At 53.1% G+C, this 17,107-nt stretch overlaps 1 protein-coding gene across 2 annotated transcripts in view; it reads left to right on the forward strand.

Annotated features, from left to right (window-relative positions):
- The window catches only part of ZHX2 (zinc fingers and homeoboxes 2), a 154,214-nt gene that overhangs the window by 736 nt on the left and 136,371 nt on the right, over window positions 1–17,107 (forward strand). The gene's annotated exons all lie outside the window — the stretch shown is intronic.

Consider the following 17,107-nt stretch of genomic DNA (forward strand, 5'->3'; position numbering starts at 1 on the left):
GGGAAGAGAGGTGCGGATACGGAGAAGGAGGTTTAAAAAAAAAAAAAGAGTTCTGATTGCAAGTTTGGATAAACGGGAGGCAGACCGAGCAGGAGGGGAGGAGGAACAACATGTCTACGTTTCCCTATGTCGACATAAGCCACAAAAAAATATGGCGTCCGCTTTCGACAGGGCGTTACGTAGACCCGACTCTGTTTTTATTTATTTATTTCTTCCGTGGCCGGCGCCCTCCCTCCCCGGCCGAGCTGCGGCGCTTTGTGCCAGCGGGGCAGGTCCCGCGGGGACGCCCCCGGGACGCGGCCCCGGCTCGGCGGGGCGCGCGGGCAGCGGCGGGGGCTGCGCGTGCGGCCCGCGCCCCTCCGCGGTGACGACGCGCCGTGCGGTGGTGGCAGGAAGCCTGGCGCCGTGGGCTGAGGCTGCCTCGCCGCGCGGCCGCTCCCGGCGGCTGCAGGCAGGGGCGCGCCGCGCGCTACCTGACGGGGGGCAGGGCCGGGGCGCGCCGCGCCGCGCGGCGCTCAGGTGCCAGCGAGCCCGGCGGGGGGTCTGGGGACGGCGGGGGGACCACGGGGGGTCCTGCGGTGCGCACGGCCGCGGGAGCCCACGCTCAGCCCCTGCGCGACCGCCCCACAAGAGGTTAATCTTTGTTGGTGTTGCAGCTTCTTTGTGGCTTCCCCAGGACTTGGTACCCTGGGCTTTGCAAACTTGCCCTTTTCCCAGCCGCTTTGCAGGAGGCTGCGGAGACAGAGCTGAGCGGAAAGTTGGAAGCCGGCGAGCATCACAGGACGATCCCTTTGGCCTCTTCGCTGTGCAGTGCTCAGAGGAGGAGGAGGGGGGCGGGGGACGGGCGAGGAGGAGAGCTGGTCAGGCTGGGGAGAAAACTGGACAGGGAAGCAAAGTTGTGATTTGCTCGGGCTTCGACCCGAGTGCTCGGCCAGTGGGGTCTCGCCTTCAGTTCTTTGGCCAGGGTCTTTTGTTTGGGGCGAGCAGGAGGAGGGGGCTGGATGAATACAGACTTTGCCTGGAGCCCTCCCCTTTTTAAAAAGAGTTTGCTGCTCAGCTTGGGCCCAAGGGATCCGTCTCAGACCCTGGAGTCCTGTCCCTACCCACTACTGTCGTGATCGGGATCGTTTTCTCGCCAAGGACCCCAGGCAGGCCCTGTTGGCCAGGATCCCTTGGGGTCTCTCAGAATTACCACAACTGCCCTTGTAACGCACATGCACACAGAGGAGCCAGCGCTCCTTTATGTGGCGCGGAGGGCAACGCTTGTGCACGCACAGGCGTGAGGTTCTGAGGGCTCTTCCGGGCTGGAGTCAAGAGGTGACTTTGTCTTTATGAGGGCAGCGGCGGGTGTATGGAGTTCACTCCCGGGGCAGCAGTATCAGGAAGCATTTAGATGATGACCAAGTGGAATAAATATCTTGTAAAATGGTGTGTTTAATAGGAAAAAAAAATAGATGCATGGAGCCGTCAGGTGGTTGAATGGATGAACATAAAGATCTGATTTCAGTTTATAGGCAAAGTTACACGAAGCTGTATTCACATCCTTTTCTTTAAGGCCAGAGGAGGGGAAGTCCACAAGTAGCACGGCATTGTGGCCTGGGAGGCGTGGGGCTGCCATTGCTGGTCAGAGAGGCCCCGCTCCTGCACGGTTCTCACGCCTGCCTTGCTTTCTGATTCTTAGCTGCGTTTGATGCCAGCTAAGGACTCACCTGAAGTTAACAACCCTAAGGAGAGCCTTCAGAATGCCAAGGGTTTAGGGCCGATCAGCTGTGTTGGGTTGGGGGCTTGAAAATGTCTGTGAAAAAGGGAATTAAGAGCTAAGTCTGTTTTGGTGCAGAATGTATGAAATCCATGCAGAGTTTTGTTTTCATAATAACGCATTTTCTGTAAAGTTTTGCAGACCCACTAGTATTAACTCATCCTCACTGACAAGGGAAACCATTGGAAAGGACGCTGTTGGTTGGCGATGGTGCCGCCATGCAGATGGGAGGACCTTGATGCACCGGGGTGACCCCCGCCCCCACTGTTTTCTACTTTGGGGCCATGTGGTTCTGCAGGATGCTGTGCATTTAGCCAAGAGAATAATGGCGATGTTTGGTAACAGTTGCTACCACTTCCTGTTAACAGTGTGCCAGGCCGGGTGCTGTATGGTTTACCTGCTCTATCGGCTGCTGCTTGCCGTAGTCCCATATGCTAAGTGCTGTAATTATCCCCAGTGTGCAGATGAGGAAGCTGAAGTTCAGAGAGGGGAAGAAACTTGACCAAGCCAGACAGCAAAAAGCAAGCCAGGCCTGACTTTGTTATCTTAACCCGCTCGCCTCGTAGCAGCTCCCCAGATATGGGAAGTCATGGTCAAGAGTGAGAACGTATAGTGCCAAGAACAGGTGGGAAAATGGAACCTGTAGCTGCTGCCCTGGGAGCCGAACCCAGGCATTTCCCTGGATTTCATTGTCTTTTCATTTATTTAGCAGCTGTTAGTGGTTCATTTATTCATTCAGCCACCACCATTGAGTACTTTCCTATCTGGGCACCGTCCTGAGTGCTTATGTCTTCACGGCAACCCTGCCACATAAGTCCTCTCGTTCTCTCTCTTTTGTAGATGAGCAAATGCAGGCAGGGAGGTCAGCAACTTGGAGAGAGTGTCAGCCCCTGGGGACACGGGCAGCCCACAGTGTGCAGTGCCGTGCACCATCCCAGACGTCGCAGAGATGCTAGGCAACAGAGCCCCCTGGCTTCTGCGTAGAGCCCTCTCCAGGCACTCATGGATGCTGGTGGGATAGAGACCCCCTAGCTCTAGGCGGTTGAAGCAGATCAGCAGGGGACCCTCATTAGGGCGCGTCAAGCAGGATTAAACAAATGCAGTAATTGTGAACGGTCACCGCCGTGGAAGCACCAGGAAGGGCTCAGAGGGAACCGGGGAGGGTCTCCCTGAGCCATGGACGAAGAGCAGCCGTGTCTGGAGCTGGTTCAGACATCATTGCATTCAGCTGCTGGTCACAGAAACCCACAGCACTAATGACTTAAGCAGATAGGGGCTTCCTTGTGTCAGACAAGCAACGGGGTGGGTAGGATGATGCCTCAGCTGTGCTGTCGGGAACACAAGCTATGTCTTCCCGCTCCGCCATCCTTACAGGGTGTGGTTTGAGCCTTTGTCAGCTCATGGTAGTAAGATGGCTGCTGCATCTCCAGGCCTCACATCCGCATTCCAGGAAGAGAGAAAAGGATGAAAGTGGCCCGGAGAGCTTTGGCCCTGTTATGTTGGGAAGGGACCCCTGTCCTTAGCTGATAGACCAGAGCTATGCCATGTGGTGACCCACACCTGCCAGGGAGAGGCAGCCAAGTGTTTTTGATGGGGCCCATTATTGCCACAAACAAGTTGAGGCTCACTGTGTAAGGCGGGGACGGGGGGGGGGGGGTGAATGGCAGAGCAGTTGCTGACTTGGTAGGAAGAGCACTGGATGACAGCAACACAGACAGACTGTGGGAAGCAGACAGAGGGACATAGGGGAGAGTTATAACAAGAGGTGAGGCCAGACAGGTAGGGGGGTACACAGCAGGCTGGCTTTTAACCTAAAGGTAGCGGGTTTTAGGAAAGGGGCAAGGCTTAGACTGATAGCAGTATGCCTTATGTGGATGAACCAGCTCGCTGCTTACTTGAAATAGAAGGAGTTCTGGAAAGCTGTAACCAGGGCACCAGTCTTGCCTTAGGACAAAAAGAGAAGCTGGAAGGATAAAGCAGTGAGGGCTGGTGGGCATGCTTTCTCTTAGGCTCTATCAAGGAGGAGCCGAAATTCAAGGAGCTCGCCTTCCACCGTATCTCAGTGAAACTGAACAGGCTTAGAGGAGGCCCCGATTCCTGCCTGGACGCCACATTGGCCTTTGTCTTGGCCTCCGGGACTTCCGGGTCCTGGCCGCAGCTGCACTGCTCAGCAGCTGAATTTGGCCATGAGCCTCACCTTTGCTTTAAATCGAGGGAATGATGTCACGGGGCCTCTGAGGCCTTCCCCACGCTGAATATCTCCAGCGTGGGCCGCCAGCCCTTACCCTCTCAGCTCATTTTATGAGCTATTGCTTTCCCCCTCTGACTCTCAGTCTCCTTGTCTCGAAAATGGATGCTGTTCTGGGAGCTGTCGTGGGGCTGTCATGAGACTCAGAAGAAATGATGAAGGGGTTTGGACAGTACCTAATGTGCAGATTGCGCTCAGCAATTGTCACCACCGGCATCAGCGTCACTGCCAGCACCTCTAGGAAGTGACTTTATCGTATCCTTGAAGTGCCAAGTAATTAACATGCATAGATTTTATTAACAAGCCCAGGACCCTGACTGTCCCCGTCTCATTGCTATTCTCCTCCTATCCTCCTGCCACTCCCCCCCCACCCCCCTTCCCCATGTGCAGCGGTACCCTGGCAAATCCAGGCAGCTACTGAAATGGTAAGCCGTATTGAGAATGTCACGGTGAGACCCTGGCGATCAGGTCCTGTAATGTGCTGTGTCATGGTCAAATCCAGAGCGCACAGTTCTGGAAGGACGCGTCGTTATGCACCTGCCCCCTTTGGTAGACAATCAGGTGGGTGTTGTTTTCAGTATTGACAAAGTAGTTTCATTTCTAACTGGAAAAAAAAAAAACTCTTGTTTCCCCCACTCCCACCCGCACCCTTCTCTGAGTCCCCCAACCTACACTGAACAGGTTGTGATTTTTAAGAACAACCACCCACAATCTGCTTCCTGTTCTCAGGCTTGTAGTCTTGCATTTAGGAAGGGCTGGTTGGTTTTGGGATATGTGGGACAGGCCCCAAGGAGAAAGACAGCCCTGACAGCAGGACCTCAATGTCCACTCAGACTTTAAGGTGTACTGAATCCCAGCCTCTCCTTACCCACCAGTGGACAATTTACCCCTCAGAATCCACAGTTCCGCCCTTGTGCCTCGCCCCCTCCCTCCTCCTAGTACTAGAAACACTAGTGGCCATGAAATGTTGTTACAGTGTTTCACTGCAGTAGTAGTTGACACGTAACAGAATCTGCAGTGAATGAAACTCCAGCTCAGATCTGTGGTGGATTGGTAGTTATGGGTGTTACCCAGGCATTCACTTTGGTTAAAGGGGTATATGGTATATCTTAGGGGTGCATAGGTTTGGTTTTCAGATGGAAGTGGGAAGCCTACGCTGAATTTATCTAGCAGAGGGAAGCCAACAAAATCCTGGGCTCCATTCAGAGTCAAGTTCAATGTGGGCACTGGATGTGTACATCCCTGAGGCCTCAGGCAGTGGCCACATCGAGGTCGCTCAGGGCCCACTTCTGCAGCTGAAGGGGCCTGCCGTTGAGAAGGGTTCTGAATGAGAGCTCCTGGGTTCTGCTGGGTCTGGCTGGATACCTGCAGCTGCTGGGCTCCAAACCCCTGCAGAGAACCGAGAGGAGAGCAGTGGAGGCGGAGGCAGCATGCACACAGGCACGCATGGGCTGTCAAAAGTGACAGTTTGAACCAGTGTTGCAGAAAGACTTCAGGAGCACGCTCATGGGGGGGCCTGCCACTTGGGTCCCCACAGCCATCTCTGCGCCGACAGCCTTGTCCACTCCGTCTGGTGAAGCTAAGCCAACAACAAAGCTCCCTCCACACCCAGACACACCATTTGCACACGGTGTCTGCACCCTAGGAACAGCAGCAGTTCCTGAAAGCCGGGCACTCTGCGGCTGCTTTCCCTTCCCTGTGTCGTCTCACCTGAGCACAGGCAGTGCTGTGAGCCTCCTTTGAAAGACAGGAACCAGAGCAAAGAGAGTTCCATCCTTGCTCAAGATCAGCAGAGTCAGGATTCAAACTCACCCAGTCTATTTATAAGCGCCGCGACAGTCTGATTGCTTGTCCACTACGGGGTGTCAGGGTGTGTGTGTGTGTGTGTGTGTGTGTGCATGCTTGTGTGTGCGAGACAGCATTTCATCAAAACAGAAACAAATTCCAGATCGGTGCCTATTATTTATAGCACCCACCAGCACCTCCACCCTCCAAACCCATACAATGCTGCAGCCTCTGTCAGTGTGTGTAACAGAATGTTGGGGGGTGGGGGGAGGAGAGGCAAGCAGGTACCACACCTTCTCCACCCTCCCCTCTTTGGGCTAGAGGGAAGGAATCCCAGTGGGCTGAAGGGTGCAAAGTTCGAGCCTGGGGAGAATGTGGGTGCTACTTGCAGGCGGCTGAAGAACCTCACCAGCCAATGGGGGCAGGGGGCGGAGGGAGCAGGCATCGGGAGGTGGAGAATGGCTGTGTTGCTGTTTTTATACAATAAAAGAGGATCATTGTAATTGGGAGCCTTTGACTGCTAACACGTCTGCCTATGGCTCTCTCCAGCTGCAGAGCCATTTAGTTAAACAGCGCACAGAAAACTCCTTTCAGCTGATATTACGTTCCTGCTGTTCTTAAAATACGAGTCTGGGCTGAATTGCTCCAGCGACAAAGCCATCTGAGGCTCCCCCAACCCCTGGGTGTACCCAGAGTCCCTGCGAGATCTCCACGGCCTGTGGAGGGTGAGGTGTACACGTTGTTTTCACTTGCATGGCACCCCCTGTCTTTTGGAAAACAGATTCTCAAAGCCGATTTGCAGAGAGCGGATATCACGGCCAAGTTGTTTATAGTGGGTGGTGGCCTGGAGGGAGAGGCTAGAACTGGAGCACTGGATGGGGAGTGGCTTTGCTTTTCTGGAGGGGGCTGTTTAATTGAGGGCTGCGGAGCTGGACAGACACCATCCGCCAGCCAAGAAGTGGAAGGGAAGGGATGGCTTCCAGGCAGGCTGTAACCCCTCCTAATAGAGAGCTCAGCGGTTTCATTATTCTGTAGAACTGCCTGTTACTTTCTTCCGGGGGACTCTGTGTTACAAAGTTGATGCTGAGCATGCATTGAACTTCTGCCAGAGACAAGTAGTCTAGGAGAACTCAAAAATTTCACATTGTTGCCCAGATGCAGGGTTCTCCCTGGGGAAGCAGAGAAGAGGTAGCGCTGGTCACTTGGAGGCTGTTGGTGCACAGTGCAGAGACACAGGGCTGGGTTGGACAGAGTAAAACCAGGCAGGCCTAACTCTGACACTTCGAGCAGTGGGATTCAGGGTCTCCTGGAGCTATGTCTTATGTCCCCTGGGATGAGTGGGGGTGGGCGTGCGGGGTGTGGGGTGGAGCTAATGGCAACAGGGCACATCAGTAGGATCAGGGAATGACACTTTAGGGGTCTCCTAGTCCAGCGTAGGGAAACTGAGTCCCCAGAAGGCAAGGGAATTGGCGTACGGTTACTCCATCCCATGGCAGTGTCTTGTTTGCTTCTTCTGACGATATAGTCAAGCTGATGGCCCTTCTTTTCTTCCACCTTCGCTGACCAGCCAGCTCACCCCCATGCCTTCCCTTCCCTTTCCATTCCTCTTTGCAGTCAGCACTCACTGAGCACCTGCCAGAATAAGAAAACAGTGTCCCCACCCTCCGCAAGTGCAGCCGTGGGTGCTTAACCACTGCACGAACATCCTAGCCTTCACCTGACACCATCCGCACAATTCTGGGAGCTTTTTGTGGCTATGCTCATGACAGTCCTGTCACCCCACTTAATGCACAAAGAAGCTCAAGAGTGGGAAGTCCTTTGTCCGAGGTTCTGGAAGCCAGGCAGCCTGATGCCACACCTGGTATGCCTAGGGCCTGGGCACTTGCACTCCCTCCTATTCTCCTTGCACCTGGCCTCCAGCAAGAGAGCTGAGGCCTCTCCCTCCACAGATTAGAACTGGAGCCTGAGCCACTCAAGGGCAGGTATGCACTCAGGACTTGGCCGAGGGCTTCTTTGTCCACGGTTTTTTCCACTTTGTTGAATGCACCAGGTGCCCTCACACCATGGCCCGTGTCATCTGTACTGCAGCCCCTCTGAGTGGGGGTGTGAAGGGCAGAACCAGAGCGCAGACACAGGTCTCTGCGACCCATGACTTGAAGAGCATTATCCACAGGAGGCACCATGCCTGTGGCAGCTGCTGCAGCCAGCACCAGCTGATTGGCAAACCGGGGTGGGGCTGAGCAGGGCACTTAAGGATACAAACTCACTGGTGACTTTCCTGATGGGTCCCCAGCATTCCCCTAAAAACAAAGGAACGTTTAGGCAATGTAGGCAACCTTGAACTGAGCAACCGATACCTCTCTAAGCACGGTATTTAGCAGCAAGGATGATCTAGAGGACATTCGCTGTGTGTTGGGCATTGCACCCCTCTGCGCCATAGGCATTGTCATTGGCCCCATTTCTATATAATTTGCATATCCTAAAAGTTACCCATTTAAGTGTACGCTTTGTTGATGTTTAGCATGTTTACCGAATTATGAAATCATTACCACAACGTGACTTCAGAGCGTTTTCATCCTCCCAAGGAGACACCCTGTGTACCCATTAGCAGTCACTCTCCATTCTTCTCTCCTTCCTGCCCCCGCCCTCCTCACCGCAGCCCTGGGCAACCACTAATCTATGTTCTATCCCCATAGTTGCCTTTTCTGGACACTCCATATACATGGGATCTGGTAATACGTGGTCTTTTTTGTTTCTGGCTTCTTCTTTTAATAAAATTATTTATTTGTTTAAGAGGCAAAGTTACAGAGAGAGCAGAGGAAGAGAGAGAAGTCTTCTATCCACTGGGTCTCTCCCCAGATGGCCACAATGGCCAGAGCTGCACCAATCTGAAACCAGGAGCCGGGAGGCTCCTCCAGGTCTCCCATGCAGGTGCAGGGGCCCAAGGACTTAGGCCATCCTCCACTGCTTTCCCAGGCCACAGCAGAGAGCTGGATGGGAAGTAGAGCAGCTGGGACCCAAACTGGCGCCCATATGGGATGCCGGCACTGCAGGCAGCAGCTTCACCTGCTACGCCACAGCGCTGGCCCCTCTGATTTCTCAGTGAGCATCATGCTTTGGAGGCCCAAGAATGATGTAGTGTGCACCACTGTCTCACTCCTTTCCGTTGGCAGGTGGCATCCCATTGTGTGGACATTTCGCATTCTGTCACCTGTTTGCCAGCCGCCGGGCATTCAGGCTGTTTCTGCTCTTCAGTGGTCATAGCAATGCTGCTGCGAGCATGTGTGGTCAAGTGTTTGTGTGGACGAAGGTTCTCTGTTCCCTGCGAGTGATGACTGTCTCGGAGTGGAGCTGACTTCCTAGATCATAGGGTAACTCTGGGTTTGATTTTGGGAGGACTTCCAGGCTGCTCTCCCCCATGGCTGTGCCACTTTACACTCCCACCAGCAGTGTGTGAGAGGTCTGATTTCCCCACAGCCTCCCTGACTTGGATATTGTCATTAGCCCCATTTTACAGGAGGAGGAAACTGAGGTGCAGGGAAGGGAGGAGGCGTGGCTAGAGAGTGGAGGAACAGGATCACACACTAGTCTGGCCAGTTATTGTGGGGCCAGGACTAGGGTAAGGCTGATGAGGGGCAAAACTTAAGGAAGCTCCCACTCTCTGGCTGGTACAAGTGCAGGGCTGATGTCTGAGAGGCATCGCCTCTTTAAATAATGCTTCCTGGATGCTTTGTTTGCCACTTAGCTCATCCTTGTCCCAGGATAGGGCACTGTTCTCAGTGCTGGGGGTGGGCAGCTACCCAGATGACCATGTCACTTCCCCTTCCCTGGAGGTACTCGGCCCAGCTGAAGCCCTACAGGGGGAGTCTATCTGTGAAGGACTCAGCCCAGTGCCTGGCACTGAGGCTATTCCCTGGAGATGCTGGCTGGGGTTGTCATTGTTGTTGCCCTGTCTTGACCCTAGGGGCTCTGAGAGCCTGTCTCTGAGTCACTGGGATTTGAGGGACAATTGAATGCCTTGTACCTGTGACTGGTGGAGCCCCACCCACACAGCAGAAGAGGAGGGGCGGTCAACCTGGTGACCAGGAAGTGGCACAGGGTGAAGGCATGTAGACAACCAGGCTCTCCTCTGACTCCCTGGCTCCTGCCCTGGAGCATGAGCCCAGCCACAGAGCCCAGCACCAGCTCCTGTCTAGCTCCCGGGTGCCTTTTGCTGGACAGCAGACTATCCATGACTGGCTCTGTCCTTTCCAAAGCCAGAATGCAACTCCTGCACTCCCCCAATACAAAAAACTACCTGCCATATCATCATTGTGGGGATAGGGTAAGCTCAGGATGGGGTGGCCTTGGGTCCTTTCAGAGGCATGAACACTCCCTTGGCTTTCCCCAGCTGGGAGTAGGAGCCCCGTGGTGGCCTCGTCTGTAATCAGCTCCCCCTGCTGGTCTTTAGGGTTTGGGGCATGGAGGGGGCCACTGTTTGATCCATGCCAGATGTGGGGATCAATCTTGAGGTTTCTGGGTGGAGAAGAGGTGGCTCAGTTACAAACCGATAGACATGGAAAGGATGGGCACACTCTTGCTCAGTTGGTCAGAGGTCACACACACTTCTGCACATGGCTTAGATGGACCCACTCTTAGTGACAGGAGCTCAGGGGGCCCTGCTTCTGGGGAAGGCTGCTTGTTAGCAGACTCATACCACCTGCTGCCCCCCTCCCACTCATACCCCCTGCCCGGCACCCCCTGAGCAGGGGGCTGTCAGAAGCCTGCTGCCTCGTGCTATCTGCCAGCAGCTGCATGTATGTGCTGATGCTGGGGTGAGACCTGGAGCTTGCTGGACTCCCACATCTCCCCAGCCCCCAGAGCACCTAGCCTTGGCTGAATGGTTGCTCAATACGTAGCTGCTGAACTGATAAATAGAACTGAACACCAGAGAGTCTGCATGTGTGCTGCGGGTGTTGAAATAGGAGGGTGACGTCATGCTGGTCTCAACTGCCCAGAAGTGAAAAGAAACTTCAGGGTTGATTTTTGCATCTGATTTTTTTAAATAAAAGGAAAGGAGGAAGTCTTATTGGAAGGAATGCATGTTGTGTCATCTGTCATCAATCTCTTCCTTCCTCAATTCTGCTAGCATGTGGTTCTATAGCAGCAAATTCATTAAGGTTTCACTCTCTTCCTAGAAACTTCCCCAGGTTTCTGGTTGTCCAGAGGACACAAACCCAAGTGCTTTCAAGGGCTTTGCATGTGGCATCAACAGCAAAAGGGTTGAGGGCAGAGTGCTAGGAAGTGGTGGGGAGTGGGTCAAAGCAGGAAGCATTCGCCCCATCTAAAGGTACTCAAAAAATTTTAATGAACTCCACAGTCCCCTCTCCAAAGTGCCCATTAATAATTTCTGACTGCCAAGATCAAGTCCAAATGCATGACCCTGGCATGGTGGCTCTTTGAAAGGTGACTCCTGCCTGCCAGGCACATTTTCTGTACGTCTTTCCCCACTTGTGCCAGATTCCCCACGGTGATACAAGGTTGATTCCTGAGCCCCAAGGCACCGTCCCCTCACCTCTCTCCTCTCCCCAGAAAGCACATACCTCAGGCTCAGCAAAACTTATTTGTTCCTCTCCAGAGGTACTTCCCTGAGGAGCCAGTGTGCTATGGAAATAAACCAGTAGACGTCTTAGCAGATTTTCATCTGCTTACACGTCTACATCTATCTCCTGAAAAACTCTGAGCCACCACTCTTCCACCAAAGGGAACGCTGCTCGTCTGTCTCTGGGTTCCCAGAACCAGCACAGGCTGGCCCACCTTATAGGCTCAAGATGAAGGTCTGTGGAATGACAGGATGCTTTTGTGAATGGGAAAGGGGCTTTCTCCCCAGGCCTGTGTGGAGGGCTGTGCTGGGTTAGCACAGGTGCCAAATGGGTTCCTGCTCGCTGCTGCCCCTGCTGACCGGTCCTTGTCACTGCCTGGAAGGACGGTCCCTGGACCATTTCACAACAGGAAGCCGTCAGTGCAGCTTCCGTCCCGGGCAGGACTTGTGCCAGGTTTGGGAACTCTTGGCCAAGTCTGCCAACCTGCCTGGCTCCCTGGCCCAGCTGTGCTGCCTCGTCTTAACAGCTGGATCTGGGTGATCTGGGCCCCTACCCGCTTTGGGTTGGCCTTGCTCTCTGTTTCCTGTCCGGAGCACCATCCCTGTCTTCCTGCGTCCTTGTGGTATCCTTCCATACTTCCAAGAGTAAACTTTGTTTTGAAAGAGCCTAAACGTGAGACCAAATGCTTCTTCACAGTGGTGAGGAGGCAGGAAGGAAACCTATTGAGTGCCTGCTACTTGGCAGCCGTTGACTCAAGTATGTTGTATGCTTTGCTTTGTGCTCGTCAATCCTCCCGACTACCCCCACTTGCTTAGACATTTCTACCCTCATGGTATAAATGTTATACCCATTTATACCCAGATTGAGGCTTCAAGAAAGTAACTTGCCCAAGAGACACCATTAATGACAGAGGTGAGGTCTAAAGCCAGGTCTAGGAGTGAACGCTTGGCACAACACTAAAGATGCTGCTTAGGATGACTGCATCCCGTATCAGAGTGCCTGGATTTGAGTCCTGGCCCCACCCCCAGTCCAGCTCCATGCTGATGGGCACCCTGGGAGGCAGGAGGTGATGGCTCCAGTAGTTGGGTCTCTGTTACCCACATGGGAGACCTGGATGGAGTTCCAGACTTGGAGCTTTAGCTTGACCACTTCTGGCAGACATTTGGGAGGTGAACCAAAGGAGGGAATCTCTCTCTCTCTCTCTCTCTCTCTCTGTTTTCAAATCAATAAATAATTATTAAAACTTTGTCCAAGTGGCACCTGAGCCCAGGTCCTGCCCCATCACCATGCTGGGCAATGCAGACAGGTTGTAAGGATTCTGTGTTGGGTCCTTGACAAGGACACAGAGACCCTGGCCGGGCTATTGCTCCAGACCACCACCAGCCTGGAATTAGTCCAAGAGCGTCTTTTTATTTCCCTTTGAAGGCACTTGCTGGCACTAATGCAGCTCCCTTTTCTGAAAACACGTGTCCTCTTAAACTTTTGTCACCAACTGTGGGACTGAAGACAAAAATACCCATCACAAGAGAGATTTACTAAATCTTAATACTCTTACTGGCGTACTTAGGCAATAGGAAAAGTGGCCCTGAGATTCCAGCCTAGTGTGTGTGAGGTGTATGTGTGTGTGTGTACAACAGAGAATAACAGGCCACTCTGACAAAGGTGCAGTTTGCCTCTGGGATGCGCACTGCATGAAATGTATGAGTCAGGTTGAGCTAAGCTGAGATGCTCAGCTCCCGACTCCCGGTGGCTTCATCCAGCAAGGTCTGTGTCTCTGTCTCCTGAATCCCGGGGAGCTTCCCTCCACACTGTGACTCAGGGATCCAGGCTGCCAACATTTTGGAGCCACCTCATTGGAAATAATTGACTTCCAGGCTGCTGGAGCAGGGGAAAAGAGGAATGTGACACTCTCGAAGGCGTCACTTCTGCTCACACCACCCCACCTACCTGCCAGGAGCCCAGCACACTCCGGGCAGCACAGGAACGGCTGGTGAGCAGCCGCTGCTGCCTGGGAGGCTTCAGGAATCGCTGCTCCCAGCCTCTGTCCTGCCCCGTGAGGCAAGGCGACCAGAAGGCCACTTTCCCCCAACCAGGCTCCCGCTGTTCCAGAAGCATGGCTCTTGAAGGGGGAGCCAGGCCTCCAGAGAATATCCATGGCAAAGGCCACACCTGAATGGGAGCTGCAGACGCTTGGTCCGGTGCCCTTGTTGGCTCTATGGACAGCACTCAATTGTCCCTCCCAAAGACATGTGGGAGGAGCTGTCCCGGTGATCTGAAAGGCCACCAAGCATTTTTTTTAAAATTTACAACCTATTTGCTTTTCTTGTATTTTGAAGAACACCATTACAATTTGCTCTTACATTGAGCATCCAATCTGGCATAAAGAAAATTAACATTTAATGAGCCCCTAATTACTGCCAAGCACTAATAATGCTGAGTTTAACAATTGTGATGCTAATGGCTAACACTCACCAAGAGGGTTCCCTGTGCTTGCGCTTCCTAGTACTGCACATATACTAACTTGTGTCCCCTACCCAACAAGGTCCTTACTGTCACTTTCCTCCCAAGAGGGACCCAATTATCTTCATGGGATAATCGATGAGAAAACCGAGGCACCGAGAGGTGAAGAAACCAGGTGGGGAAGGGGCAGAGCCAGGCTCCCCAGGCTGGTCTGGATGTTGGTTGTACATGGTGTTGCAGAATAGGTCAGGGATGAGGCACCAGTGCCTAAGAGCTTACCGTGTGCTGAGCGGGGCCTAGAGATTCCAGGGTATGTCCCAAGCATTCGGGAGACGGCACACTTTGCTCATCCAGGAGCTACTCCTGCACCTACCACCAAACACTGGGAATACCACAGAGGTGGGTGAGACGCTACTTGCAGTGTAGATGTGTTCGTTTTGCTGTGGAAGTGCCTAGATTATTTAAAGGGCCTTGAAAGACGACTTTAGAACCTTGATCCCAGCCTCTTGACCAGGAATGGTTGCGAGTTCAAGTTTTTGCCTCTGACAAAGTTGCGTGGGGCAGGTGGGCTCTGATTGGGGAGTCAGGACCCTGTGCAACCAACTGAGCCTGTGATCAGCCAATCCTGTGGCAGTCGCTTTTGCAGTAGTTCCCCGTGGTGAACAGCCAACCAACAAGCTATGGAAGCCAGCATCCAAGAGCCTCTAGACCAACACCTTGAGAGACTGTCCTTTGGCTGCTTTATATGTGTCTCTGGGTCCTGTGCTGTGGCACAGTGCCGGCATTCCATGTGGGCACTGGTTAAAGTCCTGTCTGCTCCACTTCCCATCCAGCTCCCTGCTGATGCAACTGAGAAAGCAGCAGAAGGTGGCCCAAGTGCTTGGGCTCCTGCACCCAGGAAGGAGACCTGGGTGGAGTTCCTGGCTCCTGGCTTCAGCCTGGCCCAGCCCTTGCTGATGTGGCCATTTGGGGAGTGAACCAGCAGTTGGAAGTTCTCTCTCTCTCTCTCTCTGCTTTTCAAATAAGTAAATATTTTTAAAAATTTTTTTCTGAGTGTTAAGGCTAGCAGTTAAGATGCTGTTTGGGACACCTGCATCCCATGTTGGAGTGCCTGGGTTCAAATTTTGTCTCTGCTCCCAGTTCCAGCTTCCTACTAATGCATACCCTGGAAGGCAGCAGGTGATGGCTCAAGTACTCAGTCCCTGCCAGCCACGTGGGAGACTCAGGCTGAGTTTCTGGTTCCCAGCTTCAACCTGGCCGAGCCCCAGCTTTGGCAGGCGTTTGGGGAGTAAACCATTGGATAGGCGCTTTCTTTCTCTTTGTCTCTGTCTCCACCCATCTCTGTCTCTCTGCCTCTCATGTAAATAAAATAAGCACACTAAATTTTTTCCTGTTTCTGCACTAACACTCCTTCCAAAATAACAAAGGATCATACAAACAGGGCTTCTCCTGCTCTGGGCTCCCATTAGATGTTCAGAATGCAAAGCTTTACCCCTGTCCGCCCTTGACTCTTTGGCAGATGTCACCCCTGTAGTGCCCAGGGCGGTAGCAGCCTCATCTCCCACCATGCTCTGGGGTCAAGGCTGGGGTGGATCTTCCTCGTGGCAGAGAAGGGAAACCACACCCACAGCCGGGAGTGTGCGACTGGCTCGGGAACTTGGGCTGGAACCTTGAACTGCTGGAACCTTGAACTTTCTGCTCCTGCCTCTCTGTGAGACTCCCTAAAACACTTCACAGAAACATGGAATTCAAACATAAATTTATTTTGGATAAAGAAATTTTTAAATCCGTGCATAGTTTTTTTCATAGTGCACATTTTTCCATGAACTTTGGGAGGCCGTCGTACACGTGGATTTCAATTTTCTGTTTCGCAGTGAGATAAACTCATCTCTTCTAACTCTGCTGCCACAGACTTTTTTGGAGCACCCTGGTGTTTTGTTATTTTCTCAGTTTTGTGTGTGTGTGTATGTGTGTGTGTGTCAGAATTTCACACCGTGTTCTGGGACAAAGCTCATTGTTGACAATTTGGGGGAGGGCTGGAGTTGGGTAGGATAAAAATCCGGTATCCTTTGGCTGAATTTTATCTTTGTTAGCACCTGGTCTACATATTGGAGTTTGGGTCCCAGAAAGTAAGGCTGTGACTTGCTTATCTCAGGGGGCAGAGGGTTTGGTTATGGTCCTAGCCAAGGCTGCCGGGCTGCAGCTCCAACTGAGAGGCTCCTGCAGGCAGCCGCTTGGCTGCGTCCTGCACTGTGTGAAGCTTCCCTCTTTCTGGGATTCTGGAAGAGTCCCATCCACCCTCTCCTCCCCGCCCCCACCACATCTGCCTTTGCTTTGCAGGAGTAACGGTCTTCAGGATTTCCTTTGGAGAACGCAAAATGCTGTTTGAGTCCTCTTAGCTCATCTGGTCCAGCTGGAGTCAGCCTGCCCTGTGGTTCAGGTGTCCCTGGTGACAGAAGACCCACTTGCACTCTGTTCCTTGCGTCCCCAGCCTTGTCTCATCCTGCCTCTTCTATTGTCCTGAGCTCACATGGTAGCAGTAGCCAGAGCTGTGGGGACTGCCAGCTTTCCTCTTCTGTTAGGCACCCCCAAAGGAAGCTGGTGCCATGCCTGCACCCCTTGGCTTCTGGGGTGGGGGTAGAACGTCTCTGTCCCTGGACAGCATGGTAACCATGGTGACAGCTGTAGGGACCACCTCTTTGTGCAGAGTAGTTGCTCAATAAATATTTGTGGAATTTCTGAGCCAGGCAGTGCTCATGGACCCACACTGACCCTTATCCGGGACACAAGCGGTTGGAGACTTGGCACACTGGTGGTTTGTCCTGGCAACTGATTAAACGCCTCTGCACCACGTGCTAGTGCTAACCCTCAATGCAGGTTAACAGGGAGCGCTGGAATTAATCGCTTAAGAGCCAGGTCTTTTCCCAAGGGAGGAGGAGGGAGAGGAGAGAGAGAGAACGAGGAGAATGCAGAAGCTGAAGAACAAAGACATTTTTTCCTTTTCAGACCCAGGATGGGGGCTTACCCGAAGGAGTTGTGGAAACAAAACCAAGCCTAGTGCTGGACTTAGGGCGTGTGTAGACAGGTGCGCACACAGCTGAAACACAGCACCACCGGAAACCTCTGTGTTTTGGAGTCTTTTGTTGGACAGTGCATAGGTGTTTGTGTCCTACAGCAAAAAAACACATCTCAGGATGGCTGTTTCCTAAATTCCCAGCTACAGAGAGTCAACCCTGCAAACCCGCGCTTTTGGGCCATGAGGAGGCTGTGTGA

Source organism: Oryctolagus cuniculus, chromosome 6 (genome assembly GCF_964237555.1).
Source record: "Oryctolagus cuniculus chromosome 6, mOryCun1.1, whole genome shotgun sequence".
Lineage (NCBI taxonomy): Eukaryota > Metazoa > Chordata > Mammalia > Lagomorpha > Leporidae > Oryctolagus > Oryctolagus cuniculus.